The sequence below is a fragment of the Hyperolius riggenbachi genome, chromosome 8 (genome assembly GCF_040937935.1).
Source record: "Hyperolius riggenbachi isolate aHypRig1 chromosome 8, aHypRig1.pri, whole genome shotgun sequence".
NCBI lineage: Eukaryota > Metazoa > Chordata > Amphibia > Anura > Hyperoliidae > Hyperolius > Hyperolius riggenbachi.
Window position 1 is genome coordinate 189,492,035 of NC_090653.1, and position 26,741 is coordinate 189,518,775.

Genomic DNA, 26,741 nt, shown 5'->3' on the forward strand with positions numbered 1-26,741 from the left:
GGAGTGTCTGCTTCAATGCACAGCCAGAGTTGCATATCAGACTACAGAAAGCAAATATCAAACATATCAAACTCTGAAAGCAAAAACCGTATGAAAAGCTGTGACAATTAGTTACATTTCCTCTGCTCTCTTCAGACACTTCAGTCAGAAACACAGGACACAGAAGCTGCAGCTGTTCTCTCTCTGTCACACATAGAGTTAACTGATCAAGTGTGAGGGGAATTTCCCCTCTCCTCATGGCTCAGTCTGCCGTCAGTTTTGGCGTCAGTTAAGTTTGAAGTATTTTGATAACCGTAAACAAAGAGGTTGCTACTAAAATGTATACACCAGTACTTAGCAGCACTTCCCAAACAATTCATGTGTCAATTGAAAAAAAATATGTGAATCAATAGTATTCCTTTAAGCATTCTAAGAGAGGGAAACTGAATAAGATCACTGTTAGGTTATGATTTAGGCTGCAGGCAGTGCCGAACATATAATAGCCAGAGGTCACATTTATCCCACCCACAGGAGAAGAAATCAATTCAGCACCTAGCGAATAGATGAAATGTGACCCTATAAACCTGGTAGTTCACAAGTTGTTATTATGGAGCGTATAATATACAGTATAAGCAAACATGATAAAAACAAGGAACACCAAGAGCCCCAATAGTGTAATATGTACTGGTAAATGGTTATTAAATAGAGTAAATATTTATACTCACAAACCAGGGTTACCATTAGGCAACCACTGTAAAGGCAGGTGGGGAGATTTTCCTGACCCCACTCAGGAATAAGAAGTCACTCTCTGTAGATGAGAAAAAAGGGGGTTCAACCCTCCACCCAGGGTGGACTCAATATTATGCAGGAGAACAGAGGCGCCAAAAGGATAAAAGGAAGCAACTGAGCTTAAAAACCAAATTCTTGGTAAATTTAGGAGGTAGTTTGGAGTTCATAAATAAAATATATTGACTGTCTTTACTACAGTCGTTGTGTGTTTACTTGGAGGAGGTAAGTCCACCACTACCTCCTCTATTTACCAAGAATTTGGTTTTTAAGCTCATTTAGCTTCCTTTTATCCTTTTGGCGCCTCTGTTCTCCTGTACAGTATAAGCAAACAGTTTGAGGACCTGTAAAAATAAAATTATTAACTGGTTCATGTACATAGAAAGTACGCTCAAGTACAAAAAATGTATAGTTCAGGTCTCCAATGTGTTCTATGTGACTTGGTTGGTATCAAATCAAACTGAGAAGGCCTGGGCTGGTAAGCTGGTTGGCTTGCATTGAACATGCAGAAGTAGCAAGATGTCTAAAAGGGCAAAAATCAATGCACTAAGAATAGTCAGGCTGATTTATCAAAGAGAGAGAGTTATTTTCTTTTTCTGGGAGATAACACAGGGATTGGGAAGCCTTGTTGTTCCATCGATGCTGCAGCCTCAGTTTGTGAGGAGAAAAATGAAATTTTCCTTTGTGCTGGATAGGAAGTTTAGCAGGAAACCGCATCCTGTAAGGAATGTCCTGTGTTCTATTTGTATGTATATATGTTCATTAACCCTCCTGGCGTTTTATCAAAATCCGCCAGGGGGCAGCAAAGCTATTTTTTTTCTTTTCACAAGGTCTCGCTACATGATAGCCGCTGCTCAGCGGCATCCCCCCAGCCCACCGGAGATCAGGAGATCCCGTTCAAAGAACGGGATCTCCTGGAGGGCTTCCCCCATCGCCATGGCGACGGGCGGGATGACGTCGTGACGTCAAAGGGGACTCCGATCCACCCCACAGCGCTGCCTGGCACTGATTGGCCAGGCAGTGCACGGGGGGGGGCGGCCACGGCGCGATGAATAGCGGTGGATCAGCGGGTAGCGGCAGCGATCGCATTGCACACGCAGCTAGCAAAGTGCTAGCTGTGTATAGCAAAAAAAAATTATGCAAATCGGCCCAGCGGGGCCTGAGCGGTGCCTTCCGGCGGCATAGCCTGAGCTCAGCTCGGGCTTACCGCCAGGAAGGTTAAATGTCGCACGCAGTTTCTGGATTTCAGGTGAAAAGTCTTGATAAATCGACACTATGACACCATTAACAGAAAGATCTGGAGCAGATCTAGCCTTCCTTAAGATTTCAACTTTATCTCTATAGTTAAGTAGCTTTGCAAGCATCACCCTTGGTGTAGCTCCTGGCTTAGGAGGGCCCCTAGGGACTCTATGAACACGCTTGATAGAGAAGGTATGGGAGAGATCAAGGTTTAGGATAGAGTCCTTCAGCCAGTCCTCCAAAAAGGTTTCTGGAGTAGAGCCCTCACGTTTCTCTGGTATACCAACAAAACGTAAATTAGATCTGCGAGAGCGATTCTCCAAATCGTCCAGTTTTAGGGAGTGATCCTGAGAGATTTTAGTAGCCTGGGAGTGTGAGGCACGCAGTGGGTTAAGTGTCTTCCAGGTCATTTACCCTATGTTCAGTTTCGGTTGTCCTGTCCTTAAGTTTACTGAAGTCTGCTTTAACAAACGACATCTCAGTCTGGATGGAGTCTAGTCTAGTGGTTAAAGACAGTTGTAAGGCATGTATGGCAGCAAGGAGTTCCGCCCTAGTGGGTTCAGCATTCTCAGCCTCGCTCTCCCCCTCCATATTACGTTCACTGTGCTTTGCCGCCTTAGGCCCAGATTTATTTATTTGCTCTTTAGGGGGCTCCTCTGTACGTGGCTTACCAGTCAGGCTTTGGGTCCCATCTGCCACTGTACTGTGGGTACTGGGTGTTATATCGGAGCGGGAGTCCTCCTCTGAATCTGTGCAGTCAGGCGGGTGCTTTTCTGAGCCGGCGCCATCTTGCCTCTCCTCGCGCGCGTACTTAGCCAGCCTCTCCGCTGTGTTCGCGGCGATCAGGGGACCATACTTGGGTATCCTCTCATGCAGGGGATCCTCACAGACACACACGGCATGGTTTAGGGTGTGATAGGTGGATATCGCCGTCTTACAGCACAGGAATTAGTCTCGAGCCGCGAGAGCTGTAGGCAGAGACGTCCTTACTCGCGCATGGCTAGCCACGCCCCCGATCAGTTACTTTACTTAGTGTAGTCAGGGTAGGTTTTACCAATGGGTAGTTAGTTGTTTTAATAAGGTTGCGGATAGATGTTTTATCCCAGGACAATGCTATTCCAGGGTTGGCTACTTCCTGTTCCATTTTTACCCATAATTTATTTTGTTTGTCCGTTCTCCACTCAAGTGGATACGTCTGTAATACCTGTTAAGGTCAGGAGCGGCCAGGCCCCCTTTCCTATGGTCAAGTGATGTAAACTTATATGCTGTTCTACGCTTTGTTTTAGCCCAAATAAAATCTTGAAACAAGGAATGCTATTCCCTAAACCAGGAGTCTCAAACTTGCAGCCCGCGGGCCATTTGCGGCCCTCGATACAATATTTTGTGGCCCTCGGCGGCAAAAGCTTCCTTATAGTTCGCTTCAGTGCTCCCAAGTAATCCGCCGCATCCTCGCCGCTAAACGAGGGCTGCAAAGCCCCCAAATCGCCCCTAGGGCAATCCGCCGGCATTTCCTGGAAGGGGCAGAGCTTTCAGCTTCAGCTCTGCCCCTCCTGACGTCAATCGCCGCCTCTCCCCGCCCCTCTCTGTGAAGGAAGAGTGAGAGGGGCGGGCAGAGGCGGCGATGCACCGCGATTGTGAAATTCCTTATGCGGCCCAGGCTCATCCTGACTTTGCCTCCTGCGGCCCCCAGGTAAATTGAGTTTGAGACCCCTGCCCTAAACCATGTGCAGGGGAGGGTGATAGGCAAGTTTTGCAAAAGATCGAGAGCTTTCGGTAGTATCATCATTTTTATAATATCAATCCTGTCCAGAATATTAAAATAGGGTTGTTCCCAACCTCTTAGCCTATACCTACATTCTTTTAGCAAGTTCTTAAAATGTAGGGCATATAGGTTCAGATTTCTCCTTCCTAGCCTCACACCTAGATATTTCTCTGATTAACTTGCCCATATGAAGTTACAGGTATTTTTTATTTTTTCCACTGCACTTTTAGAACAACCCAGATTTAATATAGTAGTTTTATTTTCGTTTACTTTAAAATTGGAGCAAATGCAAAAGTTTGTTAGTATTTTTTGTACACTAGATAATGATGCATTCGGACGTGTTAAAGCTAATAATATGTCATCTGCATATGTTAAGGCTTTTACCTCATAGTTATTAGACTGAAATCCCCTAATCCCCGAATCATTGTATATAGATTTAATAAAGGGTTCTATACAAAGGTTGAACAGGAGAGGTGATAAGGGACAGCCCTGCCTTACTCCATTTTCTAATGAGAAGTCAAGAATAGATGGCCATTGATTTTCACACAAGCTGATTGATTTCCGTTAAGATTTTGGGCAATAAATGAATCTCCCATTCCAAATATGTGTAGTGTTGCATAAAGAAAATTTCTAGATAGCCTGACAAAGGCCTTTTCTGCATCAAGAGTTACAATGATTGCCTTTCTTTCTAACCTCACAATTGTGGATGAAACTAATGGCAGCTGAGATATTATCACGTTTGGTAGTTTTTGCTAAAGCCAGCCTGTTGGTCTCCTAAGATGGAGTCCAGGACGCCCTCAATTCTCAAGGATAGAATCTTGCAATATATCTTTACGTCAGCGTTAATAATAGAGATTGGGCAAAAGTGCGCACACTCCTCCTTGGAATTCCCTTCTTTGGGTGTAACTGTTATTATAGCTTTATTGGTTTCTTTGGAAAATACCAATTAGAGACGAATTAACCATTGTACAAAAATGTTCAGCGAGTTCTTTTCCAAAAATTTGGTAAAATTCCATACAAAAGCCATCAGGTCCTGGGCTTTTTCCCTTGGCGGATCCCGTGACTGATTTGAAAAACACTTCACTTTAAATTGGGGCGTCCAGGACTTTCCTGTCTTGATCGGATAATGTTTGCAAGTTGAATTTGTCCAAAAAATCATTAACTAATGAAGGGGAGAGTTTAAATCCTTGATTATACAACTTATGATAAAATTGTGCCTAGGTCTCTCCTATTTCTGGTGTACTGAAATGTGCTTTACCCGAGTCATCATTAATGTTCTCTATGTATTTAGCCACATTTTCCCTTTTAAGTAAGTCTGCCATGGTCTTATCTGATCTGTTTATCCCTCTAATGTTGTTTTTTTTAAGCATCTTTTATATTCTCTTTTGCAGTTATTATTTAGTAGGGTGTTCAACTTTAATCTTGCTTGCTTTAATGTGCTATAATTTTCCGGTGAAGGGTTAGACTTGTGCTCAATTTCAGTTCTTTCTTCCAGTTTTAATAATGCATCTAGCTTCCTTCTTTTTTTCTTTATTTTCGCTAGCCCTTATTTTAATAAGAGTGCCCCTTATAACACATTTCAATGTGTCCCATAGCAGAACCTCTGATATATTCTCAGTTCTATTATTAAAAAAAAAATCTTTAATGCATTCAGTCATTTCTTTTTCTCATTATCCCCTTTTATGGTGTCCAAATCCAATCTCTATAGTCTATTGTTAGATGGAGTATTGGTCCATTTTAGTGAGACTATAACAGGGGTGTGATCTGAGTAAGAGAAATTGCCCATTTTTATATCTACAACATCTAAGATTTCAGACTTAGCCTGGAGTACATTTCAGTACGTTTCTAATTCTCCAGATATCCACCAGCTGATGATGTTTTATGGTTGTATGCACTTTAGCCAGATCTTTACTACTTATGCTGGAGCGACCAGTAGATGAGTCCCATTCTGGATTTAGGGCAACATTAAAGTCACCCCCAATGACTATCCTACTTTTTGCCAATGTCTGAACTTGATCCAAGAAATTTACTATATACTTTATTTGGCCCTTATTAGGGGCATATAAGTTAGCCAGTGTAATTTGTAAGCCATTCACCCTCCCCTGTACAATAAGGCCCCTAGCTTGGTGATCCCTATAGATATTTTCAACCAGGAAAGATAGTTTAGAGTTGAAGATGATTGCTACGCCACATGATTTATTAGAATTAATTATCCATTGATTGTATCTTTTATCATAGATATGTGGGGCTTGCCCCATCTTAAAATGGATTTCCTGTAGGAATGCTATATCTATTTTATTTTTATTAAAGGAGTTATTTCGCGAAAAAAGTAGGCAGTTAAAAAATGTGACAGATGACAGGTTTTGGGCCAGTCCATCTTTTTAAGGGGGATTCTCAGGGCTTTCTTTGTTTTCAACAGCATTTCCTGAACAACAGTTGCAAAATCTAACTGACATAATAGTGTGTAAGTGATTAGGGAGGCCGGCTGGTATCTTGCTATTTTGGCAGTTAAACTGTTGTTCAGGAAATGCTGTTGAAAACAAACAAAGCCCTGAGAATCCCCCTTAAAAAGGATGGACTGGCCCAAAACCTGTCATTTGTCACATTTTTTTAACTGCCTACATTTTTCGTGAAAGAACCCCTTTAAGTTCTTCTATTATCCTTCCCCTTTTACTACCAGAATTCGCTCCTTTTACATTTATAGATTGAATTCTTAAAATAGCCATTCCTCATTGGGAGTTATGACTCTAGGGGAACAATGGGAGGAAGCTATTGAATAATGAGCCTTAAGAGTTCCTGCCTTTGGAAAAGGGGAGAAGCAGAACAAGGGGGACTGAGGGTGCAGGGGAAAAATAGATAAGGGAATACAGAGGGAAATGAAGATGGGTTGAGAGTGAGATATTATGTGGGACTGGATGATTGGACGTGTGGATCTTTGTCTTTGTTCTACTTTGTGTGTGTAAAGCAGAAAAAGCGAGAGCCCAATATAGTGTAGTATGTATTGGAACAGGGAAGAGAAATGAATTGTAAGTGTTATACTTACAAACGTAGGTTACCCTCAAGGTAACCACTGTATAGGCAGGGGGGGAGATTAGGCCTGTCCCCACTCAGGACTAAGATTTCTCTCTCTGTAGATAGAGGAAAAAAGGGTGTACCAACCTTCCACCAGGGGTGGAAAACTTGATATGAGGATTCCTCAACACATCAATAACAGAGAACCACAGAATCGAGCCCTGTCATCCTCCCTTTTTTTTTTTTTTTTTTTTTTTTTTTTTTAGAACTACCAGCCTCCCTATCACAAAACAAAATATCCTGTCCACCCAATTGCCCAGCCCGATCTCAACCTGCTCCATCCTACAACCACCCAACAAAATGAAACGCCCATTGTCAGACTCAAAGAGCGAGGCTGTAGAGGCAAAATAAAAAAAAACAAAAAACGGTAATACACCTCCATCCCACATCCAACTCCACTCCCACCACTGAAACCAAAAGAAGAATTTTCATTTTGTCCAGCCATATTCTCACAAAACATGAAACCGATCTATTAGAAAAGGGCCTATCATTTTGTCCCACCAACCAATCAGATCTGTTTGAATTGTTTAGCGACCTCAATACCTACATCCGTAAACTCACTCTCAAAATACATTTTGCCATAAAAAAACACAACGCTTCACCACTTACCGACCCTACCAAGCTTATCATTACTAATAACACACTCCCCATTGTCTCCATACCCACAGCCGAAATTGAGACTGATAAATACATCAAAACCAAATTAAAAGGCCATTCACGTTTTTACCCAACTGCCTCTAAGGGTAATTGTATCGACACCTTCTATTTCCTAGTTTTGAAAGATTTACAAGAACTCGCCATCCCCGACACTGCCCCTACCTCCAACCTCTCACTATCAGAAAGATCAGCCCTCAGAGCCCTGAGGAATAATCCCGAAATCATCAAACCAGCTGACAAGGGGGGAGGGATGGTCATCCTAAACAGAGTGGATTACCTGGATGAATCCCTATGATTACTCAACAACCCCAAACATTACACACTACTACAAATAGACCCTGCCCTAGAAATCAATAAAACCCTTAAAAATGTCATTAATGATGCTCTTATCAACAATATTATCCAAAAATGAGAGGAATTTCATTATAATTCATCACCCCAGAACTCCTCTTTTTTCTACTATTTGCCAAAAATCCACAAAAACACCCACAAACCACCCGGTAAACCCATCATCTCGGGAATAGACTTGTCCCGTTTCATAGATACACACCTACAACCCCACGTTCAGGCTCTACCCTCTTTCCTTAAAGATTCTCAACATCTCATTACTTTCATACAATCCATACCCTAGCAGGAAGATTACATTTGGCTAACCTGTGATGTCACATACTTATATACCAACATACCACACACTTTTGGACTGACCGCGTTACAACATTATCTCCGATCCAACACATCCATGCCACATGCACAACAGTAATTTCTGGTACAATGCATTGAATTTATTCTCAATAACAATGTTTTTACATTCCAAGAACAAACTTACCATCAAGTCAGCGGCGTTTCCATGGGAAGTTCATTCTCCCCTTCCTATGCGAACCTGGCCATGGGACTTTTGGAACACACAAAAATGTACAGTAACAACCCGTTCTCCAACAACATAATCTTTTACAAACGATATATATACACGACTTAATCTTCATATGGAAAGGCACTTCCGATCTAATCCCGTCCTTTCTCGAATACCTCAATACATAACCCGGCCGGCTTACAGTTCACTTCCGATCACGACCCGGCCTCAATAGAATTTTTGGACCTGATCCTATACACTGATCTACATCAGATTAAAACCAAAACCTTTTTCAAACCCGTTGATGCCAATAATTACATCCACTACCACAGCTTCCACCACCGCCCCTGGACCAAAAACACCCCGTATAGTCAATATAAAAGAATATACCGCAATTGCACGGGTATACAACAGTACAATACCCAGTCCAAAATCCTCACAAAAAAATTCACCGACCGCAAATACCCCAAGAAACGTTTATAAGATGCATTCCAAAAAGCAAAAACTATTAACCCGCCGCAACCAAATTCCGACACTCAGACTAGGGACGTGCCCTGTTTCATCACCAAATACAGTTCCCAAAACCAGTCCATCCGTAGTATCCTCAATAAAAGATGGGAGATCCTCCTTCAGGACCCCCACCTACGACCCATACCACCTAAACCTGCAATTACATAGACGTTATTCCAAAATAGCTTGCTCTCAGTCCATACATCCAGGGGTCGACTTGCTCCTAAAGTGTCTCTCCTGGGCACAGATACACCTCAAAGAGCAAACACAAAGCAAGGTAATAGTGCAGACTGTTATATAAGGTAAACACCCCTCTGGTGTGGATACAACACAGGCTCACAGTACTTGTGAAGGTATGGGGGCGGGGACCACCAACTAAACTCAGGCTCTCCCCTCTAGTCTGATATCCTCCCTGCTCACCGTCAATACATCAAGTGAAAAACTGTCAGGGTCATCAGAAAACAGCCTTCTGCTTACCCTTCTTACTCACAGGCGAAAGGCCCATTCAATATCCGCATCCCTTGTGTGTCCTCAGATCAAAGCACAAACAATGCCAATGTGTAAAACCATAACATTTAATATTTCAAATAAAAGTAATGCGCGTACATCATATCAGGTTAAAAAGGCATGTCACAAGCATACTACCGATCTCCCATTCCAGGGCCACCGCTCGGCTCGCCTCTGTCTCCCAGCGTATCCGGCGTCTCTCACGCTCGTTGTCCTCCTCGCTGCTCCAAGCCACGCCCTACTGGTTTCGTCACTGTATGTGACTCATCAGGGGCTGATTGAGCATGCGTAAAGAGGACCATTATGTACTATCGACCCTCCTAAGGGCGGAAGTGCATCCTCGGACACCAGCCCGCCTCCACTTCTGCCCTCATTCTGCTGATTCCTGGTCTGCCGCTAGTCACATGACCGCCAGGTCATAGCGCAGACCAGTTAGCGAATCCCTCTAGCTTAACTGCCTCCCCCCCCCCCCCCTTGCCATCTCTCGTACCGCCCCTATTCCCCATGGCAACGTTGCAAGACGCCTCCTCAAAGCAGAATCGCAAAGCAGCCTGCTACTATTAACCGTTTCAGCCGCGTCCTACATCCAGATGGGCGATCGGCTTACAGTATCATAAACCTCTCTGGGGACATTGCCACTCCATTACATACATGCTAACCTATCCCTAACATAAACATTCTACTACCCATGAGCAACAGCAGCATAACATATAACTTAAAAATTAGATTAAAATGTATATATAAATAGATGGTTACACATCAATATTGATGGTCATATAGTTATACTTAACCTCATCAATGTGTTAACGCTATGAGGTATCGCCTCACTTTTAAATGCAACTCCATACAGACAGGTACCCATATAGTTACTGTTTATTGCACATTCCTCACAGAGGTTCCCAAATCACATATGGATACCATATATACTCTTAGATGTCCGTATCCAGTATCATACTATCTCAACCTGTATCGTATATTGCATCAATTATCAACACAACCACTTAATTGACATTATTACCAACTCTGTATTTTTTACCCACACGTTGTGTCTCCAAGTATTTAGCACTGTCATAACTCTATAACAGTACAACAGTGTTCAGCCAACCCCTCTGTAGTTAACTCTCCTATAATGAGGCAATTATTATTCAATCTGTACCAGCGGTAGCCATTTGTAGTCTGACACTATTACAAAGCAAAGACTATTCATAACAATTACTATATATTCTTATGAACGAGATAAACAGAGGAACACCAAGAGCCCCAAAAGTGTAGTATGTATTGACAAAGGGGATAATGACAAAGAGTAATAGTTGTTATACTCACAAGCATGGGTCACCAATAGGCAACCACTGTAAAGGCAGGTGGGGAGATTATCCTGACCCCACTCAGGAATAAGAAGTCGGTCTCTGTAGATAGTAGAAAAGGGTCGCAACCCTCCACCCAGGGTGGATACAATATTGTATAGGAGAGAACAGCGGCGCCAAAAGGATAAAAAAGGTTTTAAATGAGCTTAAAAGCCAAAAATTTGGTAATTAGAGGAGGCAGTGGTGGACTTACCTCCTCCAAGCAGACACAACACGACTGTACATTCAGTCTATTTATTAACGAACTCCAGATAAAACAAAGCAACGCGTTTCACGGGTCAGTGCCCGCTTCCTCAGGCAATAGAAAAAGGAGTTACAGCTGCAAATGACAGAGATCAGAGGGTATATTGTTTCTGCTATGATACATCCTACATTTAAAGCTTCGATCAATGAGTGACAAACATGTGCAACATAATATGGTATATTGGCAGTAAAGGTACAGTATTTTGTATTATAGAATTGTTATGTTGGTGGGTTGTGTTGGTGGGGGGAAAGAATGGGAGGGGAGGAGAACCACACAGGGGTGGGGGAGAGGCCAAGGGAAAGTTGTGTATCAGGAGGAGGGAGTGGGGGGGGGGGGAAGGAAGGGGTTTGCCAATTATAGCCATGGGACGTGCAAGTTAAAGATCAAGTAGCAAAAGAGGTGACTGTAGATCAAAGGTAGTAAAAGAGTGTGAATGGCAGCAAAACAAACGAAACAGTGGCAGCAGAACATACCTCAGTATGGGGTTAAAAATTACAGATGGCAGCAGTAAAGATAAAATGTAAGTGGGTGAACCCACCAGGACTTACCATCTAGCAAAACAAACACTCGGCACCTCTGTAATGGCAGAGAGTGTCTGAGCATGCTAAGTAGTGTTCAGGATGTGACATCAACTGGGGAGAGGAAGTGCATCATCAGTGGGCGGAGCCTACAAGGACTTACCCTTTTAAAGAGGAGTCAGGCCGCCATCTTGGAAGAGGCATGCCTGGTTCTCAGTACTGATGGGCCACCATGTTGGAGGTGGCCCAGATACACAGCAGTAACTACAACATTTTCCAAAAAGATATAATAAATAGCAGAGATTAATAAGGTCTTGATAAAAAGCATATACATGAATATACATACAACATATAGTTTATAATATTAAAAGTACAGAGTAAAAGGTCAGAATAAAAGGTCTATGTCACAATTGTATAAAAAAAATAAAAACAATTATTTGGTTAAACACACTATTGTACTTATGGTAGATCAACGGTAAGCTGAAGTATCATTAAAATTGCCAGATATGATTTTCGAGAGGGGGGGGGGGTTAAAAAGGGGTTAGTGGATGTTTTTGACCAAAAATGTTTTTCAGACAAAATTTAAGAAATAACATTAACATAAACATAAAACTGGTACAACATAAAATTCTTATCAATCTGCATAAAAGTGAGGATAAAAATCATACTATAAAATATAAAAAGAGAGGACTAATTAAAAATAAACGGAACAAAAGGGATGCATCATATGGAATGAAAAAACATTTTTTAGTATATTTTTTCCAGGACCTTGTTCAGAACCCCTGGGACCAGTGTCCTCAGGGTCTGGATCCAATACATTTCGAGCTACTTTAATTTTTCGAATGCCGCTGGTTCGTTATCGCAGATACTGTCGATAAGGGTGACGGAGAGTGTTTCGGGATTATTTTGGTGAGCTTGGTGAAAGTGCCGTGACACGCTGTGCAAAGGGAATTTATTCAGGATATTTCTTCTATGCTGGCCAATTCTGCTCCGGGCTTCCTGTGTGGTTCTACCCACATACTGAAGATGGCAGGGACATGAAATGACATAAATAACAAATCGGGACTGGCAGGACAATTGTTTTTTGATATTGTATTGGATGTTGGTGACGGTGGACGTAAAGGTGGTAGCATTGGCTGCAAAGGTACAGGCTAGGCATCTGGGACGTTGGCAGGGTCGTGAGCCAGGTGTCAAAGGGGCTAAACTGTGTGCAAGTTCAGTTTTGGGGCAGCGACGTTTACTGGGGGCTAGTAAATTGCGGAGACTGGGGGCTCTACGGTAGGTGATAAGTGGTTTGGGGGGGAGGAGGGGTCTCAAGAATGGGTCCTGGAGTAGAATTTCCCAACGCTTGTTCATTATTTTCCTAATAGTTTGGTGTTCTCTACAGTATTGAGTGATGAATCTGGGGGGTGGATTATTGCTATCTGCGGTTGATGGTTTGGGGTTATATGGTAGTTCTGCTTTATGACGTGCGTCCCGGATAAGTTTTTTGGGGTATTTCCTCGCGGAAATTTTTTTAGTGAGTATATCAGATTGAACATGGTAATCTTGGTTGTCTGTGCAGTTTCTATAGATCCGTCTGGCAGAATCAGAATCAATTTATTTTCGCCAAGTAAGTTTGCACCTACAAGGAATTTGTCTTGGCAGTTGCTTAACAAACACAAACAAAAACAATACAAGGACAGACAGTGTGAATATTACAAGTTAAGGACATTATAAGTATAGTGGCAGTAAGCAATGTGAGAATTGTTCATGTTTAGTTCTGTGCTGATTACTTTCAGTCCTAGCAGCTCTAACGTGGTTCAGCATTAAGTATGGCTACCGCTTGAGGAAAAAAACTGTTCCTGTTTCTAGAGGTTTTGGTAGCGATTGACCGGAATCTTACTCCTGAAGGCATGCGCTGGAAGATGGAGTGAGCTGGGTGAGAGGGGTCAGAGGCAATTTTGGTTGCTCTCTTTCTGCACCTGCTAGTGTAAAGATCCTGCAGGGAAGGTAAGCTACAGCCAATTATCCTTTCCGCTGATCGGATGATGCGCTGCAGCCTCCCCTTTTCTAATGCTGAGCAGGAGCCGAACCATACAGTCATAGATGATGTTATGGTGGATTCGATGATTGCAGTGTAGAACTGCACCATTAGATTTTGAGGTAGACCAAACTTTTTCAGCTGCCGTAGATGGTACATTCTCTGTTGTGCTTTCTTGACAATAGTGGCAGTGTTGTTGTCCCATTTTAAGTCGTTTGAGATCGTGGACCCAAGAAACTTGAATGACTCTACTTGGGTTATTGTGGATCCATTTATGGTTAAGGGGAGGTGCTGGGGGGGAGAACTCCTAAAGTCTATTATCATCTCCATGGTTTTGAGAGCATTTAGTTCCAAGTTGTTGCTGCTGGTGTATTCTGTGTCCAAGGTCGGTAGTGGAAACTATTAAAGTGTATAAAATTGTTGGAATCAATGGATTTGAAATATGTTTTTGTTTTGATGGAGCCCTGTTCGATGAAGACAGTAAGATCGAGGAAATCTATGGAGGTTGGGTGATATTGAGATGTAAAATGAAGGCCCGCTCTATTGGTATTAAGATATTGGATAAAGGATGGGATTAGTGAGGTGTCGCCTTTCCATATAAAAAATAAATCGTCAATATATTGTTTGTACAGAATGATGTCGTTATGGAATGGGTGATAAGTGTCTAGTAGTTGAAGTTCTATGAGGCCCATGGTGAGGTTTGCATAAGAGGGCGCAAAGAAACTGCCCATTGCAGTTCCACTGATCTGATGATAGTAATTATTATTGAATGAGAATATGTTATTATTAAGAGTGAATTCAGTACACTGTAGGATGAATTGTTGCTGTATGGAGGGCATGGATGGAAGAGTGTTTGGGAAGTGTTTTATTGCAGATAAACCAAATTGATGGGGAATATTGGTGTTCCTCTGTTTATCTCGTTTGCAAGTTCGCTTGGCCCTTCAGCGGATCAAGGATACCTAGCTCCGGTCCCTATCGACCTCAAGCCCACCTTTCAGAAACTAGAAAATGCTCTGAAGGATGAGTTCTTCCAACTTGCTGACATTGCGATGCAGCAGACTTATATTAGTGAGAAAATCTCAACCGATGGCATCAGAGTCAAGACTCTTTCTGCCTTCCCTAATGATCCAGTGTACACTACTGAATGGTACGAATATCTTGAATCTTGTAGTGAGGGGATGATGACCAGGTTGATAAAGAAACGCACTACCCTGGTCTCAGACCTCCAAACTACCATTAATGAATGCAGAGATTTTCTCTCCCTCCACGTTGATAACCCGTTATATTTTCCTCTGATGTCTGGACTCACTAATAGAGTCCAGAAATTTGAACGGGACACAACGGACAATAAAATGAAAAAACTAAATCGAGACCGCCTGGCGTACGCGGAGCATCGAGAGAGGGAGCGCAAGTCTAGGACTCCCCCTAACGGTCCTCCACGTCCTCCTCACCCCCTACCACATCACCCGTTACACACACCACGGCCACTGATGAGTATATCCATCCCACCCCCACCTATCAGATACCCACCCTACCCACCACCGCCCATCTTTCACCCTCCCCCACCACCCACCCTTGGCCCAGCCCCTACACACCACCCTAAACCCACCAATATCCCGGTCCTCACTAACGCACCTAAGCCCATCACAACACCATCCATTGACCCGGCCATCATCATACACTCCACACCCATCACCACTATTGAACCTAAACCCGAAAGGACCAACTCAAAAAAGAGAACTTTCAATGACATTACTGACAGCCCGGAAAACCCCGATGTGGTTCCTGAGCTGGTAGGGAACACACAAGCCTCTAACCCCCCGAAATCTAAAATAAAAGCCGCAAAACTACCACACCTCGATTTCACCATCATTGACCCCACACTAGCAGCAAAAGGGGTTATCCAGAATCATACTCAAGTCTCAATGCCCGAACCAGCATCCCCTACTGAATTAAGGATGTCACAGATCAGCCTCTGTGCCACAGAACCATCATCACCCAACTATTCCCCACTCTCCTATTCCCCAGCCCCCAACCGTCCACTTCCCATGCAGCCATCCTATCTCAAACACACCATAACCCCACTACCGTCCAGACCTCCATGACTTCCTTTCTCCAACCTCTCACCATTCAGTCCCACCCAGCCCCTGTCCTACAAAAGGACTCCAGCCCCTCCAATTCTTTTTTTAGAACTCCCTCTGTCCCTTATCAAACAAGGGACAATCAGCCCCCAGTTTCACCCATACACAGCACCGAACAGAACCCACCTCCCCGAATAACACCTACAACCCCCAATCAGCCGAAAACCAGAAAGAGGGGCTCTAGGGGTAAAGGTAAAAAAAAAGAAAAAGCCAGCTATCGCCATCACACCCAATGACCCACCCACAAAATGTATCTTTAACCTGTCTAGCCATATCCTCACCACACATGAAAATACACTATTGGAAAAAGGACTTTCATTCTGCCCCATCAACTCTGCTAATATGTTCAATCTCTTTACAGACCTGAATGCTTATATCAGAAAACTTACATTAAAGAGACACTTCGCCATTAAAAAGAATCCCACACTGTCTACCTCGGCTCCCCTCATCATTACACAGAACGACAATATCCCACTTACCACGGTCAACCCCAATGAAATTCAATTAGAAAAATGCATTACCACCCAACTTAAGGGCAAATCCAGATTTTATCCCACAGCATCCAAAGGCCATTTCATTGAAACATTCTATGCATTAGTTCTAGATGACCTCCTCACTCTTCAGACCCACACCCCCATGATCAAAGACAATCTTACCCATCATGAGAAAATTGCCCTTAAGTCACTCCTTAAAAACCCTGATCTGGTTATCAAACCCGCCGATAAAGGTGGGGGTATTGTCATCCTCAACAGACTTGCTTATCTGGAAGAAGCTAATCGACTTCTAGACAACCCTGACCATTACAACAAACTTACCTCAGACCCAACCACACCCCTCAATAAGATCCTCATGACTTTCGTCAACCAAGCTTTACTCTCAAACATTATCACCAAAAATGAACGTAACTATATTGTCAATCATCATCCCAAAACACCTTTTTTCTATTACTTACCAAAAATACATAAAGACTTACATAAACCACCCGGCCGACCCATTATCGCAGGCATTGATTCCATGACTAGCAATTTGTCCCGGTTCATTGACAAACACCTACAACCCCTTGTAATAAACTTACCCTCCTACCTCAAAGATTCCCAACATCTTATACAGCTTCTATTCCCTATCACTTGGTCCTCTATCATTGGCTTACCTGCGACATATCCTCACTTTATACCAATATTCCCCATCAATTTGGTTTATCTGCAATAAAACACTTCCTAAACACTCTTCCATCCATGCCCTCCATACAGCAACAATTCATCCTACAGTGTACTGAATTCACTCTTAATAATAACATATTCTCATTCAATAATAATTACTATCATCAGATCAGTGGAACTGCAATGGGCAGTTTCTTTGCGCCCTCTTATGCAAACCTCACCATGGGCCTCATAGAACATCTACTACTATGCACTTATCACCCATTCCATAACATCATCATTCTGTACAAACGATATATTGACGATTTATTTTTTATATGGAAAGGCGACACCTCACTAATCCCATCCTTTATCCAATATCTTAATACCAATAGAGCAGGCCTTCATTTTACATCTCAATATCACCCAACCTCCATAGATTTCCTCGATCTTACCGTCTTCATCGAACAGGGCTCCATCAAAACAAAAACATATTTCAAATCCGTTGATTCCAACAATTTTATACACTTTAATAGTTTCCACTACCGACCTTGGACACAGAATACACCATACTGCCAGTTTAGACGGATCTATAGAAACTGCACAGACAACCTAGATTACCATGTTCAATCTGATATACTCACTAAAAAAATTTCCGCAAGGAAATACCCCAAAAAACGTATCCAGGACGCACGTCATAAAGCAGAACTACCATATAACCCCAAACCATCAACCGCAGATAGCAATAATCCACCCCCCAGATTCATCACTCAATATTGTAGAGAACACCAAACTATTAGGAAAATAATGAACAAGCGTTGGGAAATTCTACTCCAGGACCCATTCTTGAGACCCCTCCTCCCCACCAAACCACTTATCACCTACCGTAGAGCCCCCAGTCTCCGCAATTTACTAGCCCCCAGTAAACGTCGCTGCCCCAAAACTGAACTTGCACACAGTTTAGCCCCTTTGACACCTGGCTCACGACCCTGCCAACGTCCCAGATGCCTAGCCTGTACCTTTGCAGCCAATGCTACCACCTTTACGTCCACCGTCACCAACATCCAATACAATATCAAAAAACAATTGTCCTGCCAGTCCCGATTTGTTATTTATGTCATTTCATGTCCCTGCCATCTTCAGTATGTGGGTAGAACCACACAGGAAGCCCGGAGCAGAATTGGCCAGCATAGAAGAAATATCCTGAATAAATTCCCTTTGCACAGCGTGTCACGGCGCTTTCACCAAGCTCACCAAAATAATCCCGAAACAATCTCCGTCACCCTTATTGACAGTACCTGCGATAACGAATCAGTGGCATTCCAAAAATTAAAAAAGCTCGAAATGTATTGGATCCAGACCCTGAGGACACTGGTCCCAGGGGTTCTGAACGAGGTCCTAGAAAAAATATACTAAAAAATGTTTTTTCATTCCATATGATGCATCCCTTTTGTTCCGTTTATTTTTAATTAGTCCTCTCTTTTTATATTTTATAGTATTATGATTTTTATCCTCACTTTTATGCAGATTGATAAGAATTTTATGTTGTACCAGTTTTATGTTTATGTTAATGTTATTTCTTAAATTTTGTCTGAAAAACATTTTTGGTCAAAAACACCCACTAACCCCTTTTTAAAAACCCCCCCCCCCTCTCGAAAATCATATCTGGCAATTTTAATGATACTTCAGCTTACCGTTGATCTACCATAAGTACCATAGTGTTTTTTTTAACCAAATAATTTTTTTTTATTTTCTTTATACAAATGTGACATAGACCTTTTATTCTGACCTTTTACTCTGTACTTTTAATATTATAAACTATATGTTGTATGTATATTCATATATATGCTTTTTATCAAGACCTTATTAATCTCTGCTATTTATTATATCTTTTTGGAAAATGTTGTAGTTACTGCTGTGTATCTGGGCCACCTCCAACATGGTGGCCCATCAGTACTGAGAACCAGGCATGCCTCTTCCAAGATGGCGGCCTGACTCCTCTTTAAAAGGGTAAGTCCTTGTAGGCTCCGCCCACTGATGATGCACTTCCTCTCCCCAGTTGATGTCACATCCTGAACACTACTTAGCATGCTCAGACACTCTCTGCCATTACAGAGGTGCCGAGTGTTTGTTTTGCTAGATGGTAAGTCCTGGTGGGTTCACCCACTTACATTTTATCTTTACTGCTGCCATCTGTAATTTTTAACCCCATACTGGGGTATGTTCTGCTGCCACTGTTTCGTTTGTTTTGCTGCCATTCACACTCTTTTACTACCTTTGATCTACAGTCACCCCTTTTGCTACTTGATCTGTAACTTGCACGTCCCATGGCTATAATTGGCAAACCCCTTCCTCCCCCCCCCCCCCCCCCCCACTCCCTCCTCCTGATACACAACTTTCCCTTGGCCTCTCCCCCACCCCTGTGTGGTTCTCCTCCCCTCCCATTCTTTCCCCCAACCAACACAACCCACCAACATAACAATTCTATAATACAAAATACTGTACCTTTACTGCCAATATACCATATTATGTTGCACATGTTTGTCACTCATTGATCGAAGCTTTCAATGTAGGATGTATCATAGCAGAAACAATATACCCCCTGATCTGTCATTTGCAGCTGTAACTCCTTTTTCTATTGCCTGAGGAATCGGGCACTGACCCGTGAAACGCGTTGCTTTGTTTTATCTGGAGTTCGTTAATAAATAGACTGAATGTACAGTCGTGTTGTCTGCTTGGAGGAGGTAGGTCCACCCCTGCCTCCTCTAATTACCAAATTTTTGGCTTTTAAGCTCATTTAAAACCCTTTTTATCCTTTTGGCGCCTCTGTTCTCTCCTATATAATATATTCTTATGAGCATTATGAGGCAATTATTATTCAGTTTATACCAGCGAAAACATTTTTAGTCTAATATTATTACAAGACAATTATTATTCAAACCCTATCATAGGTGGCCATATTTAACCACTTCAGGACCACAGTCTTTTCGCCCCTTAAGGACCAGAGCCTTTTTCTCCATTCAGACCACTGCAGCTTTCACGGTTTAATGCTCGGTCATACAACCTACCACCTAAATGAATTTTACCTCCTTTTCTTGTCACTAATACAGCTTTCTTTTGATGCTATTTGATTGCTGCTGCGAGTTTTACTTTTTATTATATTCATCAAAAAAGACATGAATTTTGTCAAAAAAATGACTTTTTTAACTTTCTGTGCTGACATTTTTCAAATAAAGTAAAATTTCCTATACATTTGAGCGCGAAAGTTATTCTGCTACATGTCTTTGATAAAAAAAAAAACCATTCAGTGTATATTTATTGGATTGGGTAAAAGTTATAGCGTTTACAAACTATGGTGCCAAAAGTGAATTTTCCCATTTTCAAGCATCTCTGACTTTTCTGCGCACCTGTCAGGTTTCATGAGGGGCTAAAATTCCAGGATAGTCCAAATACCCCCCAAATGACCCCATTTTGGAAAGAAGACATCCCAAAGTATTCAGTGAGAGGCATGGTGAGTTCATAGATTTTATTTTTTGTCACAAGTTAGCGGAAAATGACACTTTGTGACAACAACAACAAAAAAAAAAGTTTCCATTTCTTCTAACTTGCGACAAAAAAAAAATGAAATCTGCCACGGACTCACTATGCTCCTCTCTGAATACCTTGAAGTGTCTACTTTCCAAAATGGGGTCATTTGTGGGGTGTGTTCACTGTCCTGGCATTTTGGGGGGTGCCTAATTGTAAGCACCCCTGTAAAGCCTAAAGATGCTCATTGGACTTTGGGCCCCTTAGCGCAGTTAGGCTGCAAAAAAGTGCCACACATGTGGTATTGCCGTACTCAGGAAAAGTAGTATAATGTGTTTTGGGGTGTATTTTTACACATACCCATGCTGGGTGGGAGAAATATCTCCGTAAATGACAATTTTTTTATTTTTTTTACACACAATTGTCTATTTATAGAGATATTTCTCCCACTCAGCATGGGTATGTGGAAAAATACACCCCAAAACACATTATACTACTTCTCCTGAGTACGGCAATACCACATGTGTGGCACTTTTTTGCACCCTAACTGCGCTAAGGGGCCCAAAGTCCAATGAGTACCTTTAGGATTTCACAGGTCATTTTGAGAAATTTCGTTTCAAGACTACTCCTCACGGTTTAGGGCCCCTAAAATGCCAGGACAGTATAGGAACCCCACAAATTACCCCATTTTAGAAAGAAGACACCCCAAGGTATTCCATTAGGAGTATGGTGAGTTCATAGAAGATTTTTTTTTTTTGTCACAAGTTAGCGGAAATTGATGTGAATTGTTTTTTTTCACAAAGTGTCATTTTCCGCTAACTTGTGACAAAAAATAAAATCTTCTATGAACTCACCATACTCCTAACGGAATACCTTGGGGTGTCTTCTTTCTAAAATGGGGTCATTTGTGGGGTTCCTATACTGCCCTGGCATTTTAGGGGCCCTAAACCGTGAGGAGTAGTCTTGAAACCAAATGTCGCAAAATGACCTGTGAAATCCTAAAGGTACTCATTGGACTTTGGGCTCCTTAGCGCACTTAGGGTGCAAAAAAGTGCCACACATGTGGTACCGCCGTACTCAGGAGAAGTAGTATAATGTGTTTTGGGGTGTATTTTTACACATACAGATGCTGGGTGGGAGAAATATCTCTGTAAATGACAATTATTTGATTTTTTTTACACACAATTGTCCATTTACAGAGAGATTTCTCCCACCCAGCATGGGTATGTATAAAAATACACCGCAAAACACATTATACTACTTCTTCTGAGTACGGCGATACCACATGTGTGACACTTTTTTGCAACCTAGGTGCGCTAAGGGGCCTAACGTCCTATTCACAGGTCATTTTGAGGCATTTGGATTCTAGACTACTCCTCACGGTTTAGGGCCCCTAAAATGCCAGGGCAGTATAGGAACCCCACAAGTGACCCCATTTTAGAAAGAAGACACCCCAAGGTATTCCGTTAGGGGTATGGTGAGTTCATAGAAGATTTTATTTTTTGTCACAAGTTAGTGAAAAATGACACTTTGTGAAAAAAACAATAAAAATCCAATTTCCTCTAACTTTTGACAAATAATAAAATATTCTATGAACTCATCATACACCTAACAGAATACCTTGGGGTGTCTTCTTTCTAAAATGGGGTCACTTGTGGGGTTCCTATACTGCCCTGGCATTTTACGGGCCCAAAACTGTGAGTAGTCTGGAAACCAAATTTCTCAAAATGACTGTTCAGGGGTATAAGCATCTGCAAATTTTGATGACAGGTGGTCTATGAGGGGGCAAATTTTGTGGAAGCGGTCATAAGCAGGGTGGCCTCTTAGATGACAGGATGTATTGGGCCTGATCTGATGGATAGGAGTGCTAGGGGGGTGACAGGAGGTGATTGATGGGTGTCTCAGGGGGCGGTTAGAGGGGAAAATAGATGCAATAAATGCACTGGGGACGTGATCGGAAGGGGGTCTGAGGGGGATCTGAGGGTTTGGCCGAGTGATCAGGAGCCCACACGGGGCAAATTAGGGCCTGATCTGATGGGTAGGTGTGCTAGGGGGTGACAGGAGGTGATTGATGGGTGTCTCAAGGTGTGATTAGAGGGGGGAAATAGATGCAAGCAATGCACTGGCGAGGTGATCAGGGCTGGGGTCTGAGGGCGTTCTGAGGTGTGGGCGGGTGATTGGGTGCCCACAAGGGGCAGATTAGGGTCTAATCTGATGGGTAACAGTGACAGGTGGTGATAGGGGGTGATTGATGGGTAATTAGTGGGTGTTTAGAGGAGAGAAGATCTGCGGGCGATCTATTGGTGTGGGTGGGTGATCAGATTGCCCGCAAGGGGCAGGTTAGGGGCTGTTTGATGGGTGGCAGTGACAGGGGGTGATTGATGGGTGGCAGTGACAGGGGGTGATTGATGGGTGATTGACAGGTGATCAGTGGGTTATTACAGGGAATAACAGATGTAAATATTGCACGGGCGAATTGATAAGGGGGGGTCTGAGGGCAATCTGAGCGTGTGGGCGGGTGATTGGGTGCCCGCAAGGGGCAGATTAGGGTCTAATCTGATGGGTAACAGTGACAGGTGGTGATAGGGGGTGATTGATGGGTAATTAGTGGGTGTTTAGAGGAGATAAGAGATGTAAACAATGGATTTGGGAGGTGATCTGATGTCGGATCTGCGGGCGATCTATTGGTGTGGGTGGGTGATCAGATTGCCCGCAAGGGGCAGGTTAGGGGCTGATTGATGGGTGGCAGTGACAGGGGGTGATTGACGGGTGATTGACAGGTGATTGACAGGTGATCAGGGGGGATAGATGCATACAGTACACGGGGGGGGGGGTCTGGGGGGGGGGGTCTGGGGAGAATCTGAGGGGTGGGGGGGTGATCAGGAGGGAGTAGGGGGCAGATTAGGGACTTAAAAATAAAATAGCGTTGACAGATAGTGACAGGGAGTGATTGATGGGTGATTAGGGGGGTGACTGGGTGCAAACAGTGGTCTGGGGGGTGGGCAGGGGGGGGTCTGAGGGGTGCTGTGGGCGATCAGGGGGCAGGGGAGGGGGAAATCAGTGTGCTTGGGTGCAGACTAGGGTGGCTGCAGCCTGCCCTGGTGGTCCCTCGGACACTGGGACCACCAGGGCAGGAGGCAGCCAGTATAATAGGCTTTGTATACATTACAAAGCCTATTATATTTGTTACATGCGGCGATCCGGGTGCTAGTAACCCGCCGGCGCTTCCGAACGGCCGGCGGGTTACAACGAACGGTGGGCGGAGCCAGTCCCCGGCGGCTGATCGCGTCACGAATGACGCGATCGCCGCACAGACACTCCCGCAGCCGCCCCCGCCGATGGGCGTATTGCGGTCGTTTGGGCCCGGTCTTTGCCGCCGCCCATCGGCTGGGGGCGGTCCTCAAGTGGTTAATCATTAGTAAGAAAGCAGTTTATATCCAATTCAATGTTTAATCCCTCCAGATGCATAGTTTTTAATATATAAATCCCCTTTGTTTCAGTTTGACACAATGTGCCCAATTTGTGGCATCCCCTCCAATTTGGTTGTATCTTCTCAATTGCACACGCTTTTAGATGTTTCGGATTGCAACCATGTTTAATCCTAAAATGTTTGGATACACTGTGATTCTCGTGTCCTTTTGTAATTTTATAGATATGTTCCCCCACTCTTTCCTGCAGTGTTCGGGTGGTTCTTCGCACATATCTATATCCACAATTGCACCATAATAAGTAAACCACATGGTTGCTCCTGCATGTGATAAATTGTTCAATTTTATATTCTTTTGTATCACCCTTGGCCGTAAATGTGTTTGTCTTAGTCATGACTCCCATTTTACAGGCCTTGCAGTCTCTACAGGGAACGAAACCTTTCAGTCTCGTATTACTATTCTCTTTATCACTTGGGGGGTCCACACAACTAGGGACCAGCCTGTCCTTTAGGTTCAGCGCCCTTCGATATATAAATTTTGGGCGCTCAGGTAGTACCCTTCTTAATTGTACATCACTCATCAATACTGACCAATTCCTCTTAATAATTTTCTCTACAGCTCTATGCTGTTTGGAAAAATCACTGATAAAGGCCAGTTGGAAATTTTCTTCCTGTTCCCTTGAGGTTCTATCTTCCAGGATTTTGTTTCTATCCATCTCCCCTTCCAGTTTTGCCATGCTATGTATAGTATCTTCCTTATTCCCCTTTTCAATGAATTTTTCACCTAGGGTAATGTCCTGTTGTTGGTAATCTGCCAATGCTGTACAGTTCCGTCTTACCCTAGTAAATTGTCCCTTAGGGACCCCCTTTATCCAATTTGGATGGTGGCAACTGGTGGTCGGTATAAAACCGTTTCTATCTGTTTTTTAAAAAAAAACATTTCATCGCAAGTTTGTTGTTAACCTTCATAATATCTAGATCCAGGAAGTGTATATTACAGGAGTCTGCTTCTAGTGTAAGTTGGATGTTGGGGGCAATCTGATTATATTCTTGCATAAAGTTCTCAAGTGACCCTATGTCCCCCTGCAACAGGAACACCAGATCATCTATATACCGCCTCCACACAGAGATATTATCACCTCCTTTTTCAATGGCCTTCTCCTCCAATAACGCTATATTACCCATATAGATATTTGCCACAGAGGGTGCATACGATGCCCCCATGGCACATCCAAACCTCTGATTATAGAATTCTCCCCTGTACCTAAAATAGTTGTGAGTCAATGTGAAACGTAAGATTTCCATCAAGAATTATATCTGCTTCTCTGATAAATAACCATCCTTAATTAGGGTCTCTGTGACCGCCAATATACCCTCCTAGTGTGATGTATTAGTATAGAGAGAAGACACATCTGCTGTTGCTAGCATAGTGTTGTCATCCATTTCCAAATTTTCCAAAATCTGTATGGCATGTTTAGTGTCTCGCAACACCCTTGGTAGTTTGACTACTGGTTGTAGAAAGAAGTCCAGGTACTGTCCAACTCGGTGGTTTATTGACCCAATCCCGCTGATAATAGAGCGGCCTGGGGGGTCGACCATGCTCTTATTTATCTTGGGGGTTTGGTAAATTACTGGAATTCTGGGGGCTGTGGGCACCAAATAACTGAATTCATTATCCGTTAATATTCCTTCATCTAATCCTCGCCTTAATATTTGTATAAGTTCGAGTAGTATGGTTAGACATGTCACATCAAACCGCCCACTTCCGGAAAAGTGACAGGTGCCCCGCCCCTTTTTCACACCTGTACCCCGCCCCTTTTCACACCTTGTCCCCGCCCCTTTTCACACCTTTCCCCGCCCCTTCCGGTTTATGTTCCCGCCCCCTAATGCCCTTAGTGATGCTGTGTCCCGCCCCTTGCTGCCCACAGTGAAAACACCGCCCACTTCCGGTTTTGGACCCGATCCCCAATGACTCACGCCCCCATACAGCCCGCCCCCACCCTTTGTTAGCCCAATGTCATTTGACGTGCATAAAAGGTTGGTTGTAAACCCAAAATACATTGAATATGGCTGACAGGCAAACCACAAGCAGGCAAATGCCCTCTACCAAAGACATTTTGAGAAAGCATTATTATAATTTAAAAGCCGCCGGTTCTTATGGCGGTGTCGACAGCCTGCATAGAGTTGTTCGGAAGTATGGATTGAGCAGGAAAGCTGTCAAAAACTGGCTTAAAAGACAAGACACATATACTTTGTTTAAACCTATTAAGAAAAAATTTAAAACTAACAAAATTGTCGTCTCAGATATAGACGCACAATGGCAGGCGGACCTGGTGTCTATGATAGATTTTTCAAGTTACAACGACGGTGTGAAATATATTTTATCGGTCATAGATGTTTTATCTAAATATGCATGGTGTATCGGTCTGTGCAATAAGTCTGGGAAAGCAGTTGCTAAGGCTTTTGAGCACATATTTTGCAGTAGTGATCGAATACCGAGAAAACTACAAACCGACCGCGGTCGAGAATTCATGAATAAATCGATGAAAAAGCTTTGTGCAGAGCGTGAAATAAAGCATTTTTTTTACTACAAACACGGTCAAGGCAGCCATCGTAGAACGTTTTAACCGCACTTTGAAAACCAAGCTGTGGCGTTATCTTAGACACCAAAATACATACCGTTACATCGATAATTTACAAAAGATCTTAACAAGTTATAATAACACATACCACTCCTCTATACGATGCAAACCTTCTTCCGTTACAAAAAACAATTCTATGTTAATCTGGAAAAACCTGTACCAAGATTATACGTGTTAAAAAGATTAAGCCCGCGCTTGCAGTTGGCGACCACGTAAACCAGCTGATCGATATATAAAATATGCAGACCGAATCCTTTTATATTACCTTACCGTGCAACGCCTCATCAAAAATTTACCCAGAGAATACCATTTCAAACTATACAACCAAATTGGCTAAATCTGTGGAACTTCGCGGC

At 43.0% G+C, this 26,741-nt stretch overlaps 1 protein-coding gene across 7 annotated transcripts in view; it reads left to right on the top strand.

Annotated features, from left to right (window-relative positions):
* HDAC8 (histone deacetylase 8) overlaps positions 1 to 26,741 on the top strand; it is a 645,099-nt gene that overhangs the window by 82,635 nt on the left and 535,723 nt on the right. The window lies entirely within an intron of this gene.